General features: G+C 54.4%; 1 protein-coding gene across 1 annotated transcript in view; it reads left to right on the forward strand.

Annotated features, from left to right (window-relative positions):
* The window catches only part of FAM53B (family with sequence similarity 53 member B), an 82,583-nt gene that overhangs the window by 24,587 nt on the left and 38,379 nt on the right, over nt 1–19,617 (forward strand). The window lies entirely within an intron of this gene.

The raw sequence follows: 19,617 nt of genomic DNA on the forward strand, positions 1-19,617 counted from the left end.
CCCCCTGTAGCTGCTGCAAGAAACATTCACACACACTGGGATTCGGTGTCCCTTGGATGATGCTGATCCTGAGATTGGGCTTGTGGGTAATGGTTGCTGAGACTAGTGACTGGGGGCAGTTTATTCCTTCGATTAAACTTGAAATATGAGGCCGTCGAGAAGTTGTGATCAGTATCCTCTGAGCTGCCTCTGCAGTCATCCTTGCCTTTCACTGTAGAGGACGTGCCTGGCCACACGCCCCTGTCACTTGGACTTTTTATCCTCTTTGTCTTGGAGCCCTGCCTGGTGCTAACACTGATCTTGGATATTGATTTGAATGAGATGAACTTGGAGTTAATACTCTGTCATCAGGAGAGTCTCTGAGCCTGCTGCATCTGGTTGTGGCTGGGGATGGCAAGGTGATCGTGAGGCCCAGGAAGTGGTTCTGGCCCCCGTGACCTCTGACTCAAGGATCAACGCTCTTGGTTCTGTGTTCATTCAGGATGCTGTCAGTTGCTTAATGCCACGGTCTGACCATTTCTGGACTTGTTTCTATAAACATTGGTCCTCACTGGGTTTGAAGGTGAAGATCTTGTTGGTGAGGATGGTTTCAGAGGGGTTGGCCTTGGTCACTCAGCATTATGGCCGGATCCAGGGCAGGCAGGGTCATCGTGCTCACCGTGTTTCAGGCGGGCATAGCTGACTTCCTTCAGTGCCCGATGTTGTTTTCTCAGTTGGGTCTTCTTTCCTTTTACAAAGAAAGTGCAGTTTCTCTTCATGGGGTTTTGCCCCTTTCTCCTTTAGTTCCCACTAACATAGAGGTCTACGCAGAAGGGAAGAGGTGCAGGTGTCTTAGGTCCAGAGCATACCTGGCCCCGAGTCCAGACTTTCTGGCCACCTCTGTTCAGGAGCCTGGGTGCTGGCTGGGGCAATGGGAGGGCAAGATGGTGGTGTGCTTGTGTCTCCTCTGTGCCAGCGCGGTCCGCTTGGGGGAGGGCCTGCAGGGGTGTGGGGCGGAGCTGCTGCCCCTCCTCATCCAGTTTCTGTTTCTTCCGTTGTGGCTCCAGGCATGTGCCGTTCTCTTTCCTGCATAGTGGACGTTTTTGACTTTACTAGCTGGACAGGGATTGAACACATTTATTGGATACCAAGAGGAATTTCTCTTCTCTAGAAAAATTTACATAGGTAAACAGGCTGGAGAGGTGACAGATTTGGGTGACTTCTGATGAAAACCCAGAGTCCAGAGTTCTGGGTATGATAACGGCTTCAGTTAAATTTTTAATGCTGAGCGTATTTTATTACCTAATAAGCTAGATAGGTAATAAAAACAACATACGTGCTATTATATTTTACTAGCCACAGTTGGAATAACACCACTGGCATCATTGGAGACATTTCCTGACCTCGTTTGGTGAGAAACTATTTAAAAATATATTGCTCAGTGGGGCTGTGCCCAGTTGTATAGATGGCTTCGTTGGCTCCAGGCGGGCCTCCTGGATCTGGGAAGTGCATGGAGCCTGAGGAGCCTGCTCTGGTTCAGCCTGTCTGTCCTTGGCTGCCTGCTTGGCAGTGGGTCTTGGACACAGGGAAAGTAGAGAGGGGCCTCTGGGAAGCATGAGCCCTGAGGCTGGGCCTGTGGACGCTGAGCCATGTCCGCACCTGGAGTCTAGACCCTGGCCAGCCCTCTCTCCGTCAGACTCTGCCATTAGATGATCTCCAGCCTGGGGAGGTGGGCCTTGCTTTTCTATGGGGCCCTGAGAACGAGGCCTAGGGTATCCCTGTGTATATTTGTCAAGAGCCCTGGACAGTGCAGGGCCTCGTGCATGGGAACCTGATGAGCTGGGCGTGTTGCTGGTGTACAAGGACTAACATGTTGCCAGAAGGCCACTGAGGTGGGACCACTGGCCACAGACCCCAGCATCTGCGTGCTGTGGCTTCACTCAACATTTGGGACCACCGAGAAGGGGGTGGGGCCTGCCCTGCCTGCCTATGGAAGTAAGGCTTGGAGTTGGGCTTTCCATATCTTTGGAAGGGCAGGCTTGCACCAGGTAAGGCCCGCTTCCTTCTGCTGTTCTCTGGCCTCTCTTTCCTGGGCCTTTTGAACTCGGTTTACACCTTTGCCTTTGGGGGTGAGAGCTACACTTGTGCATTCTTATAAAGGCGCCCTTCGCCTGTGGGTTCTGAGGCCAGGTGTGTGAGCGCCTCAGGTTAAAGGTGCAGACAGCCTTTTCAGTTAGACCTTTGGAGCAGCTGGCCATTCTGAAAAGCCCCAGCTCCCCTAGAGGCCCCGACTGGGTCCCAGAGCAGATCTTGAGGGTGTGCGTGAGAACACAGGGGCTTCCCTCTGACCATGATTCGGTGTAGCCAGATGGACTGTGCTAGCTGGAGCCCCTCCAACCCGCCAGCAGGAAGGGGACCAGAGAGAGAACCCGAGAGAGTAGAGGGCTGGAAGCGCTGAGGTCCCAGGCCCTGCCCTTGTCTGTATCCACAGTTGAGTGCAGCAGGAGCAGGTGCCCTGGGTATAGACTCTGTGCAGGGGATGTCAGGAGATGTGACCTCAGAGGTTGGCCATTCCAGTCCCTCCTGAGGAAACTGAAGCTCTGTTGGTCCCTCTGCCCACCAGGGCTTGTCTGGGCGTGGTATTCACTTTTGGGTCTGCATTTAGAAGGTGACATTGACAAACCAGAAGGCCTCCAGAGGTGGGGCCAGAGACTGGAAGCCCTGGGCAAATTGCTTAACATGTGGGAGGACAGGACTGTGGCAGGTGCAAGGGAAACGACGTGTGTGGAGAATGTGCTTATGTGGACGTGTGTGTCAGTCCATATGGGTATCTATAGCTGTGTGTGTGTGTATCCACATCGGTTGATATGCGTGTGTGTATCTGTATCTATGTGTACACACACACTGCACCCAGTGCACTGGCTGGCCCAGCAGGGTGGGTGCTGACAAACACCCGTGATCATTGTCACAGTCACAGGACTTGGAGGAAAGGTGTGGGCTGCTTCTGGGTGCCTCCAGAGGCAGAACTAGGAGCAGAGGGTGGACGTTCCCGGGAGGTGCCCTCAGTCTGCTATGAGAATGCCTCTTTTTCTTTGTCCACCGTTTTCCCTGTGTTTCCATCCTCCCTTTTCTGTTCATGCCACTTTGTCTTATTCGTTCATCTTCTTGCCTCATCGCTTTTCTTTGGTAAATGGGAAGGAGCCCTGCCCTGTGGCTCAGCTCAGCTTGCGGTCAGTTCTGTTCAGAGCCCAGGGTTATGAAATGGTGACGGAATCAGATTTGCACCCCTCGCCAGAGGAAGTTGGCCGTGTGTGAGCATTCTCATGTCTGTCACCCTTGAAACTAGGGTGGAAATATCCCAGGGGCCCGCCAGCCGCCCCACCCCTTCCGAGCCCATCTCTGGGGCACAGCTGTCCAATTAACGGCAGTGGGGGCTCTTGTCTCTCGGGGATGAGATGCCCTGGGTGGGGTGTAGACATTGCTTTCAGGTGGTCTTTGCTCACATCTTCTTAAAACCCCAGTGCCAGGAGAGCAGGCACAGCTGCTGAATGAGGCTGCAGGTGAGCAGGCCATCTGGGTCCTCAGCAGGGGAGGCTGACTAGTGAGGAAAGCCCTACTGCGGGGAATGATGCAAGGACCTAGTGCAGCAGTGTCCGCCCTCCCTGGACTTGTAATTACAACCACTCGGTTCCACAGAGTAAGTTGCCCACAGGCAGCTCAGAGGACTGGTTACGCTGTGATCCCTGCTCCAGCCGGCTCCGGGACCTCCTGCACAGCCTCCCTCACGTGGTGTTTTCGTCCCTTCTGGTTGCTGTTCTCTGTGAAGCTGTAGCCTTCCTTTTGCAATATGACAATGTGTGCCATTGAGGGCAGGGCCCAGCCTGAGGGTGTAAGTTGTTTATTAGCAGGACTTTTGCTGACATTTTCCTTACTGCTTTTTTGAGACCTGGTTTGACCACCCAGCATTGGTTGGCTCCCAGCAAGACTTGAGCTATAGGCGGCCATTTAGACATGGATCACGTGTAGATTTCAGAAAAAAGCAACAATGAAAAAGATCACCCATTGAATGCAGTCCCCCGGGTGTCATAGTCCCTGCCGTATTTTTAACTCCAAGCTGGTCAGCTTGAAAGAGCAACAAATTGTATTTCTCAGCAGTGCTTCAAACAGAAGCAAGATGTTTGTGGGGAGGGGTCGGGATGCCGAAACAGAGGTTTGATTGATTGCAGCTGCCCACACACCGAGGCCCGAACCTCCCCCAGCAGGCCTCAGAACAGGCAGCAACTGTTGTGTTAGCAGATGTTTGAGGGACCGTGAAAGCTGGCCAGGGGCAGTTTGGGGTAGAAAAGAAGTATGAGGTAGAAACCAGCATGCCAGCACGTCTTTGGGAAGCCTCCGAGAGCCGTGTTCCTGGGGATGAGTCCAGGAGAACTGGGTGGGCAGGACCATAGGGGCTGCGCAGGATGGGGGGCTGCTGCAGGAAGTCGTGAGAGCTCGTGCAGACGCTCATCAGTGACCGGCAGCTCTTTGCTGGACAGGTCCTCCCCAGGTGAAGCCCCCCAGCCAACTTCCACTTTCCATCTTTTGTGCCGGTGGGGGCCGCCTCTGAGGGACAGTGGCCCTTCTTGGTCACCATGTGGGGTGGCTGCATGACTTCTTGCTCTGGCACCCCCAGCAGCTGCAGGCCAGCTGTGCCTTTCCTTGCCAACTTCCTGTGTGGCAAGCCTAGCTTGCTCGCGCCTTTGTGGCTTTCTTGTGTCCACCCTGCCAGTGACTGTTCCCCTTCAGCTGCCTAGGGTTCCCGCCGCCCTGCACCCTCAGCACCCTTCCTCTCAGGGTGGGGAGCTGTGCCGACGGCAGGTAGAGGTGGAACACCCCTTATAACACGACTGCAGACAGTGTGAAGATCTGGTGAGACAGGTAGACATGGAAAGCCCTAGAAAGCCCATTGGAATGAAAGAAATGCTAAATACAAGTAAAGGCAAAACCTTTTGTGGGCAGGCACATGGGAATAGTTGCCTCTGACCTGGAGATAGTTAGGATAGTCTTGAACAAAGGAAGAGAGCCGGTAAGAAGACCTGGACTGTTAGAGTTGAGGGACGTCAAGGGGGCAGCTTTGGGTGCTGAACTAGCACACCTCCTTCCGTGCTCTTGACAGACATGGCTAATCAGTCATGGCAGTCTTTTCAGGTGAATTTAGCTGAGGTCTTAGGATCCTCCCCTTGTCGGTCTTGGTGGCCATTGCTAATTCATGAGTAATTGAACGTCATCTGCCGTCTCTGTTCTAATCCATCCCCTCACTTGAGGATGAGACCTCTAGAGTCCAGGGAGAGTTGGGGCCTTGCCAAAGTCACCTGGTTAGTGAGACACCCTGGAAAGTGGGAGCCCTGGCCTCCTGACCCTGGCTCAGTGCTCCCGCTGCTGTGCTTGGTCCTGGGTGACGACCACTGAGCTGGCCTTTCCGGAGAAATGCTGCCCATGGGACATAGAGAGTGTGGCAGAGAGAACTGGGAGCTGTGGAGTCAGATAATTGGGGCTGTGTCCCCATTCTGCCACTTCTGAGCTGTGTGCCTCAGGCCTCGTGTCTGTGTCTGTAAAATGGGAATAACTGTGCCTGTTTCTCATGAGTGTGGGAGGAATCACGTGGCATGGATCTGACACACGGTTGGCACTCAACGGATGCCAGCTTTGATGAACAAAGAAGGCCCAGGCCTGCCGCCGCCTTTATCTTGTCGCTCCCTCTGCTGCTCTGGGCAGTCTCCTGGGCTCTCCACTCTTGGTGGGCCAGGATCCTGCCACCCATGGCGCATGCTGGCGTCAGGGTTCCAGGAGACTCGTTTCAGCTCTAGTCCTCATCCCTGCTTCCCTCCCTTCCTTTCCCTCCCTTTCTTTTGACAGAGTCTTGCTCTGTGGCCAGGCTGGAGTGCAGTGGTGAGATCTCGGCTGACTGCAGCCTCCGCCCAGATCCCTCCTTGCCGACTCTAGTCACGGCCCTCGGGTTGCACAAGCAATCTGCTTAAGGTCATTGGGATCGGGGCGAGTGTCGACGTAGTAGCTTTGATCTCCTGGGGAAGAGGAAAATGGGAGTTCATCTGGGGACTGCTAGGGAGGCAGCTTTTAGTGCCACTTGGTGATTTCCACGCTTCAGTTGAAAGCCATCCTGAGCAGAGAGTGTTTGAGAAGCTGGGAGGCTTGGACTTTCTGAAGTAGGGGCCTTTTCCAAAGCCAGCTGCTCAGATGAGAGCCCCGGGCGTGCTGTGAGCGCTCTTGGTTTGCCAGGCCCTGCTCTGGTGCTGGCAAAGAGGCTTGGGAGGCCCAGCCTATGGGCTGCAGGGAGAACGAGGCCTTACTAGCTGAGGCCTCGCCACATCTGAGGACATGGCCAGTGTTACTTTGTGGAAGCCAGAGTAAGAAAGGCCTGTGGGTCAGCTGGCTCTTGCCCCTTTGACTGGTTCAACTCCAAGGGCCCACAGAGGAGAGTTTAGAGAAACCCTCATGTTTCCAGGCTGCTGAAGGAGAAGCAGAGAGCATGGGCTGAGACGAGGAGACAGGGCTGGTGGGAAGTGGGGCCTCAGGCTGGAGCCCTGCCCGTGGAGTGAACTCCATCCTTACCCTGAGCAACTTGTGGAACCTCTTCATGGCTCAGTTTCCCCATCCACGAGGACAGGTGGTACGCCTTCTCTCATTGCATTAAATGTCTCACTCATTAAATGAGTTCATTTGTATGAAGTGCTTGGAGCTTAGTTCTGTGTACGCAGGACACGTGCTCAGAGTTGGCTGCCATATTGGGAGTTGCACTTTAGGAGTAAGGAGAGAAATTTGGCAGAAGGTGGGAACTGCTGCTCGTCAGCATGAACCAGCCTCACCTCAGGAATTCCTTGTCTCTATAGCGCTGTGCTGTGCTGCATCCCTGCTCCCCAGAAGGAGGCCTCGTCTGAGGGCATGGCGGAGTTGCTGAGCTGTGCTGCAGGGGTGTGAGTCCAAGACTCTGTAACTCTGAGGGCCGGGTCTTGCCTTGTCGCTGTGTGGTAGAGGCCTGTCATGTCCTAAGGGAAACAGAGGTGGACTGTGGTTGGAACAGAGCTGTGGTTGGAGTCAGAAGACCTGGGTTTGAGAGGCTGTCTGCCACCCAGCCGTGTGGTGACTGAGCCGGTTGCCCTGCTTCTCTGAGCCTGGGGTTTCTGACCTTGCATGCATCTGCCCAGGTGTCACCATGGGCATCAGAGTTGTCTGGGAAGCCAGCACACTGCAGGTTCCTAGCCCTTGTCCCAGAGAGCCTGAATTAGCAAGTCTAGGACAGAGCCCCAGTACCTTGGAGGTCTCAGAAGTTCCCTGGGTAAGTCTGGGACTTGAGGGAGCAGCAGAGATGGGCACATGACCAGCCCAGTGACTCCACAGATGCCCAGGGACCAAATTGTACCATGTGGAGATGGCGTTGAGAGTTCAGGCCCTCAGGAGGTGCCAGCTCCACCTGGATTAGGAAGGGCCTGACCTGGAGGAGGGATCCAGGTCCTAGGGTGAGTGCCCCCTGAGCTGCTGTGCCCAGCAGAGCAATGGTGTCCCCTCCTGGCAGTGAAATATCCCACGCAGGAGGGCTCAGGGTTGGCTTCTGCTGAGTTGAGTATAAGGCGCTGCTTCAGAAATGTCTGAAAAAACTGTTCTGGTACCTAGCGTTGAAGATTTCCAGGGCAAGTTCTTATGGGGGGGTTGCTGAGGGCAAGTTCCACATTGCTGTTTCACGTCCTGTCCTGTGTGCAGCAGCAGAGGGAATGAATGACCGGGAACCTTAGGTGCAGGGTGGAAGCATCAGAAGGTTTTAAGCAGGGGAACAACAAAAAGCTCCTTTGGGACAACAGTGAGCAGCATAGACTGTGGGTTCTGGAGGAGATGGGGAGGCCAGTCAGGAGGCTTTTGGCAAACATGAAGCTGGGCTGGACGAGGGCGGGGGCAGTGGAAGTGGTGATAGGCATAAGGGGCTCGAGAAATGTTCTCTCGGTGAAAGCAGCCAGGCTGGCCGAAGGGTTCATCTTGTTACTGGCTTCCAGCTAATCCTGGTCATAGGATTCACTGGACAGAGAATCAATCCTCTAATCCCCAAAGGTGGCAACTTTCTTTAAGCTGCCCTGTTTAGTGTTTGCTGATTGGAAGTCCCTCTTGTTATCTAACCTGCAGCCCTCACTTTGACTGTATTTCTTCTTGATCTGTCAGTAGTAGAAACGCAGTCTCGTGGATCACCATGACCTGTTTTGTCTCCGTGTGAAGGTATCCGCGGGACCGTCTTACCCACAGTGCTTGCGCATCTGTGATCGCTAGCCTTGCTGCTCCTTCCCCCCCGTGGAGGCCCCGTTCCTGATCCTTTCCTGTCAGCCTTCAGTTTGCAAACCTCTGAATCCTTTGCCCAAGTGTCTCTGTTCTTGTCCCTTTGAAAGCGGCTGCCCATTCTGAACTCTGGGCTGCAGAAGGGCTGGGGGCAGCTTAGGGCCATAGGAGGACTCTTTCATGGTTTCTAACATGTGTCACGCTGGATCTTGTCTCAGCTGTGCCACATCTGGTCCGTTTACAACAGCTGGGACAGCAGCTCTGGGAAACAAGGGGCCCGTGATGGTCTCCTCTATTCTCCTAATGAAGCCGAGTAATCTCCAGCTGGGCCTCAGAGGATGCAGGGAAAGGAGCGCCTGGCAACCCCAGGAGGATTTTGGTGTTCCTTGCCTTACTTCTGCTTCCTTATCTGGGACACCCAGAGAAGGCCCTCCCAGCCTGAGGTTAGCATGGTGCCTGTGGGCTGTTGAGAGCCCAGTGAGGGCCAGAGCAGGAAGCAGAAAGAGGTATGTCCTTGAGATGGGCATGGCATGGCGACAGCTATGCCCAGAGCCGAGCACGGCTGGCGCCTGACCTGGCCTTTTCCTGACACCGTGCAGGCCGCTGGCCTCTGGGCCCGTCAGCGTGAAGCCACTTGAGCCCACTTTGCCTTTGGCAGCGTGGTCCTCTGTCTCCCCAAGCACTGCGTTGATAGAGAATTTCTCCTGCTGACAGGAGCCCATTTATGTACTGTTTTTGTGGTATCAGCCATCCAAATTACCACTCTTGCTTGCAGCTTCAAGCCACAGTCGAGAAACCAGAAACCAAACGCCACACGAAGAACAAACCCTTTGCTGCAGTCCCCACACCGGTGGGAACTTGGTTCGACTAGACTCAGAGTGGGTGTTAATTGCCTATTTATGGCCAAAAGATTAACAATGCCTCCTTTGAAAGTTAGACATAGTAGTGCTCTTGGATAATTCCTTTTTGGGAGGGGGAGGAGTGGCTTTAAAAAAAAGATCTCTTGGAAAACAAAAGAAACGATTGGTTCCAAAATATAATGCAACCACCAGAAGCTTAATTTGTGAGCAGTAATGGCAAGCTTACATCAGTAATGTGTCACCAGAGGTCATCAGGCACCCCACCCCTTCCCTGGAGTGGTGGGGTGGCAGTGCTGGAGTGACCTCCTGTTTCCCTGCTGGAGCTCTGTGCATGGAGCGGGTGAGGCAGGCCTCCCTGGACGAGCCAGGGCCTGTCGGAGACAGAAACCCGCCCGTTAGATCCATGCGAATTCACTGTGAGCAGTGGTTAACTCAGTTTCTGAAGAATTGAAAAGCCAAGAAGAGAAAACGAAGTACTAATATCACGCAGAAGCAGCTACAGGCGAGGGGACCCCCCCGGCAGAGACTGCACTTCTGAACGCTTGGCAGCTTGGAGTCCACTGGCCCCACAGGGCTCGGACAAGACCTCAGAGGCGGGGGTGCCGGCCAGCTGGTCCCGCGGAAAGGGAAGGCGATGAAATTGCTTCTGTGAATGTTGGAAATGCAGCAAACGGGAAGCAACTGCTGCGAATGGAGCAGATTGTTCCTGCAGGTCCCGCAGCATGGCGGTGTGACGGTGACAGCACAGGAAGCAGACGGGGAGACGCATAGCCGCCACTGTCCCCCAGCCTCGCTCTGCTCAGCATCCTTCTGTCGAGTGCTAACTTCTTCCAGCGGGGCTGGGGATCTCCTCTAGCGCACATCGCGGCTCCGTCCCAGTTCATTCTTCACTCAGCAGATCATTGCCTAGAGTGTCCTGGCCACCCGGCACTCAGCTAGGCCCTGGGCATGTTTCTGCAATGCAGAAAGTGGGTGGATGGATGACAGCGGGGCCATTTCAGTTGGCGATATGTGCGATAATGAGAATCCAGCAGGCCAGTGTGGTTTGGATCTCCAGGCAGGATGAGAGCGGGTAGAAGTGGAAAGTGGCCAGCTTCAGATTGGAGGGACAGGGAGGCCTTGCTGAGGAGGTGACACTGGCACAAAGTCACAGATGATGAGATCAGCTTTGCAGAGATAATCAGGGAGAACATCCTGAGTAGAGGGAAGGCAAGCCCTTGCAGTGCACAGCGATGTCGGAGGTGCCATCACGGTCTGCCTTGCGGGCTGGGGTGAGGAGCGGGCTTTTTGCTTGGAGCCCAGGGTTGGAATGCCATCGGGGTTTTGGGGCCAGGATCTGATGGGATGCTCAGTCACCTGCCTTACCTGACTGCTGTGTGTATTTTCCACCTCGGGGGTTTGACCGCAGACAGCCCCGGAGAAACCGGTGCAAGGAGGTCATGGGCAGAAGGCATATGATGAGCGTGAAAGCTACCAGAGAGACCCTTAAGCAGGGCCCCATTGTCAGGGAGAGGCTTGGAGGAAGTTAGGCACCTCTGCAAGTGCCTGTCATGGTGAAGAGAGTCAGCTCCCACCCTCTCTTGCTGAACAGTGGCAGCAAGTGGCCCGAGGCTCATGGGGGTGTCTGAGTCCTCCCCTCCCTTATCTGCACACGCATCAGCCTGACCCTGGCTCTGAGAAGTGGGTCACCAACTCCTAAACCGCAGGCCAGTGTTTGCAGGGTGTCCTCCCTCAGTTGTGTGGTCCTCTCACTGACCCTGAGGGGCTCCTGTCCTACTTTTCAGGGAGGAACGTGGAGTGCCGAAGCCATGTGCTCACTGGCTGCGTGGCAGAGCGCTGAATGGACCCCACTCACTCTTTGGCCTCTACAGCCTGTGGGCCTCCATTTCCATAGGGCTGCTTTCCTGGGGTGACTCCCCCAGCACGTGTGAAGCACAGGGTCCAGGGACATCTGGTATTTGCCTGAGGCTTTGGGTTCGATGATGGTGGGTATGGCGACATCCTCACAGGGGCAGCTCACAGCCTTTGGTCCAAGGGCCTGGTACTCGGAATGTGTGGCTGTTACTTATCACATCCCCTGAGCCCATAAACTGATGGATCATGGAAACCCCAGTGGCCCTGACTCCTCCGCCCAGCCCTTGAACAGACTCTGCACTTCCTGAACTGTTGGCAGGTTGGCAAAGCTGGGCACGGAGACATAGAGAGGCTCTGTGGTCAGCACCATGGTGTCTCTGGAAGAGCGCTTTAGCTCTGCCTGGCACTGTGGTTCAGCTGTCCTGTTATATAAGTCCAGGACATGAGACAGAAGGGCCCAGCGATCTGGCGCTCTGCCACACCAAGCTGAGGCGCGTGGACAGTGCGGGTGACATCCCTCAAGTGGATGTATCCAATATTTGAAATAATCCTTACTGCCTGTAGCAGAACCTTTACAAACCATTTTTTTGGTGACTTTGCTGAAGACCTCTGAGCATTCGGCCACTGCCTTCTACACCCCACACCCCACAAAGCAGCTTGTCTTGAATGGTGGAGAGGAGGTCCAAGCCAGCCCCGCACTTTCCCCAGGCCAGGGGTCTGGCTGGGCTCTGCTCTCGGACCTCTTGGCCGAGCACTGGTTGCCTCCACTCACTTCTCTCCCTGAGGGGCACCTTTGAAGTGACTGGCACAAGCCTCAGGAAGGAGTGGTAGGAGAACCTGGCATTCTCTGTTCCAGAAGGAAAAAGCCTACCAGTGCCTATACTTGAAACTTGGTACACAAGGGGAAGGTGGTTTGAGGGCTCACTGTAACGGCGGCTATACCACACCGTGCCACGCCACGTCATGCCACGCCAGGCCTGGTCTGTGTCACACTTGCTCCTGTGCCTGCTCAGCGTCCATGAGGTCCCTTCTTGCCTCATGGCCCCATTTCCCATCTGCCTCATTCCTCGTGTGCCTCCCCCAGGAATATAAGACAAGGAGAGGGCCCTCGTGGGCTGCCTGGGCCTTGTGCCTTTCTGGCTCGGTACTGTGTGTCCCTTGTGGAGGACAGATCCCGCCGGGGGCTCAGCGCTGTGCTATTGTCCAGGCAGTTCTCAGTGAAAGTGCATGTGCCTGTATCCCCCTTGCTAGCTGGTAGCCAGCTTTAAACAAGCCTGATTCACCTCGAGAGTTTCCATCTCACTGTAATCTAGAACAATCTCGGACCACAGAATTTTTTGAGAATTGATGGGAGATAAACATGGGAACAAATACCGAGGCAGGGGAGCCAGTGGCAAGAAAGACCCTGCTTTGGAGGTGCAGTGCTGCTCAGAAGCAGCTTAGGCACAGGGGCGAGACGGCCTTGTGTTTGGAGAGAGCCTTTCAGCAGATGTGGGCTGATTATGCAGCATTAACTGTTTGGCAAGAAAGAGGAGCTCATCTGAAATGGTGTGAGGTTAATTGTCACTCAGCAGAGACACCAGATCTTCAGCTTGAATCACACAGGGAAAACTATGAGCAAATATGCATGCCAGCATCTGCTCCAAACCTAGGGCACCAGGGAGTGGAAGGCAGTGTCTGGCCTGGGTCCCCTTCTGGGAGGAGTCTGGGCTCCAGAGATAGGGGGGCCTGGTCTGCAGTTCTGGTGTGCCCTCACCAGCCACGTATCCCAGAGCAAGTCGCTGCCCCTCCCTGGGCCTCGTGCTGTGGGAGTTAAGGTGTGTGATGAGGGCAGAGGTCCTGTGCAGCACCCTCTGGAGAGGCCTCTGTGCCGGCTCCGTGTCCTTGATCTTATTTTGTTGTTTGCTGCTTGTGATCTTCAAGTAGGGTCTCTGCTTCCTATGAAATGTTCCATTTGTGGCCTCTCTGGAGGCATCATTCTCATTAGCTTGAGGGGCAGTTCAGTGACAGAGGAAGCAGCCCTTGGTCCTGTGACCCTGCACGGGGCTGGGGGTCTGCAGTGCGAGAATGGGGAGAGTCTTGTGCCCCGCGCTCCAGGCATCAGGGATGGGAGCCCCTCCCAGCCCTGCCTAGCCCTCCTCAGCCCTGGGGATGTGGAGGTGCAGAGGGCAGCCTCTGACCACGCAGGTGGAGTGCCAGGCCACAGCTGTGGGCTGCTGACTGTTGTCAGGTGAGGTGGGAAGATTTGCAGAAGAAACCTGCCTGTTGCATTTTCTCCTCCAGATAGCCCCGTGAGGAAGGCATGTCATTATCCATTTTAGAGGCGGTGGCTGGGTCTTAGAGGAAGCAGTCCAGTGAAACCAGAACTCAAGCCACATATATAATTTCAAATTCCTACCAGTTACAAAGAGAAGTGAAATGATTTTAAATAATATGTTTAACCCAGTATTTCCAAAATACTATCATTTCCACATGTCATCAATGTAAGTACATCATTAATGCACTATTTTATGTTTTTCAGTCCTGGTTTCAGAGATCCACTGTTGTGTCAGGTGACAGTAGGTCTCAGTTTGGCCTGGCCACTGCTCCAGCATTCAGCGGCTGCATGTAGCTTTGCCGAGTGGGGCTTTAGGGTATAGGTGTAAGCTCAGGGATCGGGGGTCAGCCTTGGTTCCCACTCGGTGCTGCCATAGGCCCTTTTCCTCTGGAAGGCCCCAGTGCCAGCTGGTAAAGGAGGGGCTGGGCAAGAGGCCCCAGCCTGAGGTCTGGGTGCTGGGTGCTCCAGGCTGTGCCCTCTGCCTCAGGCACAGGAGGCCCAAGGACCAGAGCATCTTGTGCCCACGGAGCTGCTCCATGGTGGAACTAGAGGTTCCTAGGCTCACCTGCTCCACCCCCATCGTGGGGCTGTTCTGGGGGTCCCAGGGAGTTTCTGTTTCTCTGAGCATCCTGCCCTGGTCTCTGAGGCCTGCTTTTCGACTGTATCCACTCAGCCTGATGTTCTTGGTGTGTGGCTGGGGCAGGACTGGGGGAGATGGGAGGTGGCAGGAGACGGAGTGGTACAGGAAGGTGGGGGCTTCTCATCAGGGGGTGCTGAGAAGACAGCTTGCAGCATGACAAGCCCTGGGCTATTTTTCCATGCTCATGAGCCCGCATATCATGACTGGCCTGTGCCTTTGTCCGCACACGTCCCCTGCTCGAGCCACTTGCATCAGGTGCTACACAGCAGGCCAGCTGCAAGCCCCATCTGCAGGGAGCTCCTTGGGGTGAGCCCCCACCTACTGGCACTTGGGCAGTGAGCGTGAGCCTGGAAGGTTGCAGTGGCAGGTGGAGGGTCTCTTCACCATGGTTCTCCTGGAAGACTGCCTTTGTGGCTCTAGTTTGCCCTGCCCTTCTGGGAGGGATTCACAGGAATGTCAGGTCCTCTAGCTTATCAGCCTAGGAGCTTCGGGAACGTAGCCCTGCCTACCAGGGGAACTTTCTGGACCTTCAGAGTCCAGGCAGCCAACAACCCTGTAAGCTGGTTCAAATCAGAATGCATTGATTGAACACCAGCTGCGTACCCTGCATGGGCCAGGGCTCAGGGAAGACTAGCATGTACAAGACCCCATCCTTACCTGCAAGGTAGTGCAGGCTACAGGGCTGGGATGGGGACAGCTGTGTCTGTGTAGCCGGCTATAAGCCGAGTCACAGTACGATGGGCTAGTCTCGTCCTCCGAGGATCAAGATTCAATTCTAGATTAATCTCTATGTTCAGCCACTATTTATTTACCAAGCATTTGCTGTGAGTCAGGCCCTTGTAGGCACCAGGAATGCAGCAGTAGAGAGAATAGTTAGCCCTGGCCCCTGGAGGCCGCAGCACCAGCAGGTCATCACCTGATGACCTGGAAACATGGAAGGGGTCATACCACCTGCCCACGTGACCAACACCCAGGGCTCTGCCCTCTGAGCCTTGGTTTTTCTCACCCATCTAGCAGGATCCATAATAGCCATTGCTAGGATGAAGTAAGATGATGGACACGGGGCCTTCATTTTCGCACTTAGTATGCATATGGGATAATGTTCTAGCAAGCCAGGAATAGGAAGCGAGGGGCACATGGTGGGTTCTGCCTGTCATGGGCAGGACCTAGCATTGGCTCCTTTACAGGGGAGCTAAGAAGCTCTCTAGCCAGTGGACAGACCTGGGCTGCACTGCAGTTGGAGTGGAGAGGAGAGAGACAGGCACTTAGGTGTTCCTGAGACCAGGAGCAGACAGTCGGGCTAGAGCTGGGGGCGGGGTGGAGAACACGGCCCTGAGAGCCAGCTGGAGAGTTGGGGCTTTCTTCTGTGGGCACTGGGCAGCCAAGGATGACCCTGGGCAGGTGGCCAGGGACTTGAACCTCACTCAGGCAGTGGACAGGTTGGGGCAGGAAGAGAAGGCTATGCCCACATATTTGGTGCCCTTCAGTGGAGAAGGGGGCTGTGGAGCTATGCGGAGCACTGGAGGCTATGAGCTGCTTGTGCCCGGACCCTTGGGAATGTCTTGCCTGGTTCTCAGGGCGGGTCTAAGGGCCTGGTGCACACAAGCCGGGGCCACTGGTTGGGGTTGAGCTCCGTAGCCAGTCAGGTGGGTTCTCCTTCCGCCTTACCAGGAAGGGAGAGTTCGTCAGGGAAAAAGGAGCTTCGCCATGTTTGTCCTTGGGGAGCCAACCCGAGTCAGAAGTCCGGAGACGAGAAAGCCAGAGGCAACACTCCTGGATCGAGTGGCAGTGGAAGGAGGCTTTGGGACTTCCCTCTGGCCCCACGCAGTGAGATGATGGGCCTTCTGCCCGGGGCAGGTTACTTAACCTCTCTGTGCCTCAGTTTCTTGGTCTGAAAATTGGGTAAAAGAAGAACTCACTGGGTTAACGTGAAAGAATTTAGCAGTACCTAGACACACTAATAAATGATTGTTCTGGAATACGGGACGATGAACCCTTGTTGAAAGCCTGAAAATCACCATGGAGAGCTTCTAGCTCCCAGAGTGCAGTCCACCATCCGGCACGGAGACATCGTCTGGCAGCGCCATGGAACTTTAGAAGCCTGTTTTTTTTTTTTTTTTAAAGAATTTTAATAGCTTTTGGGGTACAGGTGGCTTTTGGTTTCATGATGAATTGTATAGTGGTGAAGTCTGAGATTTTAGTGCACTGGTCACCCAAGTAGTGTACAATGTACCTAATATGTAGTGATTGCCGGTTTTTATAAATAAAGTTTTTTTTTGTTTTTTTTTTTTTTGAGACGGAGTTTCGCTCTTGCTACCCAGGCTGGAGTGCAATGGCGCGATCTCGGCTCACCGCAACCTCCGCCTCCTGGGTTCAGGCAATTCTCCTGCCTCAGCCTCCTGAGTAACTGGGATTACAGGCACGTGCCACTATGCCCAGCTAATTTTTTGTATTTTTAGTAGAGATGGGGTTTCACCATGTTGACCAGGATGGTCTCGATTTCTTGACCTCGTGATCCACCCGCCTCGGCCTCCCAAAGTGCTGGGATTACAGGCTTGAGCCACTGCGCCCGGCCATAAATAAAGTTTTATTGGCACGCAGCTCTGCTTGTGTATGTTCCTGTTGTCTCCGGCTGCATTCATGCTACAGTGGCAGCTTTGTGTAGTGGCAGGGCTGGGTCATTACGACAGAGCCCGATAGCCTACAGAACATAAATATTTACCCTCTGGCTCTCTAAGAAGAGTTTGCTGGCACCTGATCTAGATGACCTTACATCTCTGTTTTCTCGTTTGGAAAGTCATTGGATTTGCTTGGCAATGTCTCACCAAAAGCTAAAGCTGGCCCTCGATAGGACCCAGTCAAGAATGTGGTGCGGCTGCAGCCGGCTTGGCTGTCTCAGGCTCTGCCGTGCTCACCGTTGGCCTCGTGTGGCCCCTTCCTGTGCCCCCAGGTGGTAAGCAGGCATGCTGGCGAGGGGGCCATGGGAAAGGGGCACTTAGTGCTCGTGAGGGTTGGCTAACGAGCGTTGGCGTCAGGGTGAGTTGTGTATTCGACGGATCTCCTTGTGCATTAGTGTAACTTTTAAAATGAAAACTGTGTTGTCTTGGGCATTCCTCTGGAAGCACCAGCTGGGTTGCTCGTCCGGTCCCAGTGAGCTGTCTTTTCCAAGCTGTCTCCTGTTGCCCTCATGCTTGAGACAGTGTGGACCACAGCGAGGATGGATCGTTTCTGCTTTCATTTGCTGCCTTAGTTTTCTCTGTCTCCTGAAGAATTTTGGTGGGGCTGTTCTGCTCTATACGGTGAAACGAAACCCAAACACAGACAGCAAGGGCAGCATTGGGGTTCTCACAACTGAAGACAAACCCCTAGAAAGTTCACTCTGGGCCGGGCACGGTGCTCACACCTGTAATCCCAGCACTGTGGGAGGTCGAGGCAGGTGGGTCACTTGTGGTCAGGAGTTTGAGACCAGCCTGGCCATCATGACGAAACTCCGTCTCTACTAAAAATACAAAAATTAGCTGGGCTTGGTGGTGCATGCCTGTAATCCCAGCTACTCAGGAGGCTGAGGCAGGAGAATTGCTCAAACCTGGGAGACAGAGGTTGCATTGCTGCGCCACGGCACTCCAGCCTGGGCGACAGAGCAAGACTTCGTCTCAAAAAAAGAAAAAAGAAAGGTCATTCTGGCTTGGGACCCAAAAATCTCTCTGTCAGCCAGAAATCTTCTGGCCCTGAGGCAGACAGCCAGCTCAGAAGTTTGTGGAGTTGATGAGCTTGTGGTAATGGAGCTTGGCCTGGCAAGGTGGTTTTGCAGCTGCTCTGTGAGAATAAGGGTGGGAATGGTTGGCTTAGATTTGAAAGCCTCAGCCGGCCGTGGTTTTATCCTGTGCCCACCTCGAAGTTCGGCAGTGGAGGCTGTCCCAGGGCAGATGCTGCCGTTGTCTGAGAAACCCGCAGCCAACCCGGAGCCCGGAGGCTGTTGCGTGGGCTGGGGCATCTTTGGGGACTCAGAAATGTGGTAGAAAGTTCTTACTGTAACCAAGAACACTTCCACCACTCCTGTTGGCGCTGGCCCTGGCACTGGCCTTTTTGAAGCTGATGACGAGAAAATGAGGAGCGAGGAGGAAAAGCTGATGATCAGGGTGTCTCTCCCTTTTGAATAAAGCTGCTCCCTGTGGCTCCCCTTTGTCCCCGCTTGGTGAGCAGCTCTGCTTAGATGTCAGGGCTATCACGGCTGAAAGCAGGAAGGCTAGAGGTGGAAGGAGTCATGATTTTCCAAAGGGTAGTTTAGCTTCAAAGGTTGTCTGTGTCCTGCAAGTCCTACAAATGTACACCCAGCTCCCACTATGTACAAGACACTGCCAGAAAGGGTGGGTGCACGTCAGCCACCATACCCGCCCATCCCCACCGTCGCCACCCCAGTGTCTGGGACACAGATACTGTTATTGTCATGCCAGGTTACCACCACAGACAAAGAAGCACAGACTTAATTACTCCCCTAGGGCCATGGTGCCGGCTCCAGGTAGGTGTGGGATTTGAACTTGGGTGGTGTGGCTAGCAGTATGTGTGCTGAGCCCAGGTAGCCCAGTCTCAGAGGGGGCACAGGGATCAGGGTCTGAGGACCAGAAGGCTGGAGAAGCTTTGCTAGGTGGACATGGGGAGTGGAGGCAGGGAACGTGGCCTTGGTGTCCCACCACTTCCAGGCTGTGGCCTTTTAGCTCACTGCACTTCAGCTGCGGCCTGGGTTGCTGGGGTGAAGTACAGGGGTGCCGCCGGAGGCACCTAGCCTATTCCTGGGATCTCACTGCTTCCACATGCCATGTGCAACTCCCTGTCTCCTGTGGTAGTTTGCTATTCTCAGGACTTGTATAGACGGTTCTCAAAGGTCCAGCACAATTAAATAGAGCTCACTGAGGTGACGCCTCTCCAGGTCTGAATCGGCTCGTGTCTCCTGGAAGGGGTGAGGAATACACCTCTTATCCCATTTTGTATGTGTGAGTGGGGGCCACTTCCTTGGCAAAACAGCCTTTGAGAAACACCAGTCACGTTACCAGGGCAGGGATGTGGCCGTGGGCAAGAGAGACTCCCTTGACATCTATTCAGAGGTCCATAGCCTGGGACTCCTGCTGAGGTACCTGGGATGCTTCTAGTCCTGAAACCTCCTTGGGTGGCGTCATGTATGGCAGCACAGAAGATGGCCAGGCCTCCGTTTGCCAAGTGGGACCCCTGTCCCCAAGCACCTGAGTGTTTTCCTTAGTTTCTTGCATAATAAAGCCCCTCCCCTAGGCTCTTGCTCGCTGCCCCTGTCTCTGCCCCAGACTCTCTGCTGGGCGAGGCTGGGAACTGACCTGGTTCTTTGACTGTGGGAGAAAAGTCACTAGTCACAACCACGATGCCCACCCAGTCCCGTGGTCTCTGTAATATTTGTGGTTAGTATGACCTACATATCATCACAGCTGCTTTCAGTGGCTGAGTAGAAAAGGGAGCAAGTAGAAAGGAACCTTCCTGGCTGCGGAGAAGCTGTGGAATAGGCTGGCTGAGAGTGAGGCATTTGGAGCTGCGTGCGGCTCTAGCTGTGGGACCTTGAGCAAGTCACTGGATTTCTCTGAGCCTGTTTCCTCATTTGTAAAATGGGTGTGAAAAAGGACTTCAGG

Source organism: Aotus nancymaae, unplaced genomic scaffold (assembly GCF_030222135.1).
Source record: "Aotus nancymaae isolate 86718 unplaced genomic scaffold, 86718_ANA_hifiasm-v0.15.2.pri h1tg000010l, whole genome shotgun sequence".
Lineage (NCBI taxonomy): Eukaryota > Metazoa > Chordata > Mammalia > Primates > Aotidae > Aotus > Aotus nancymaae.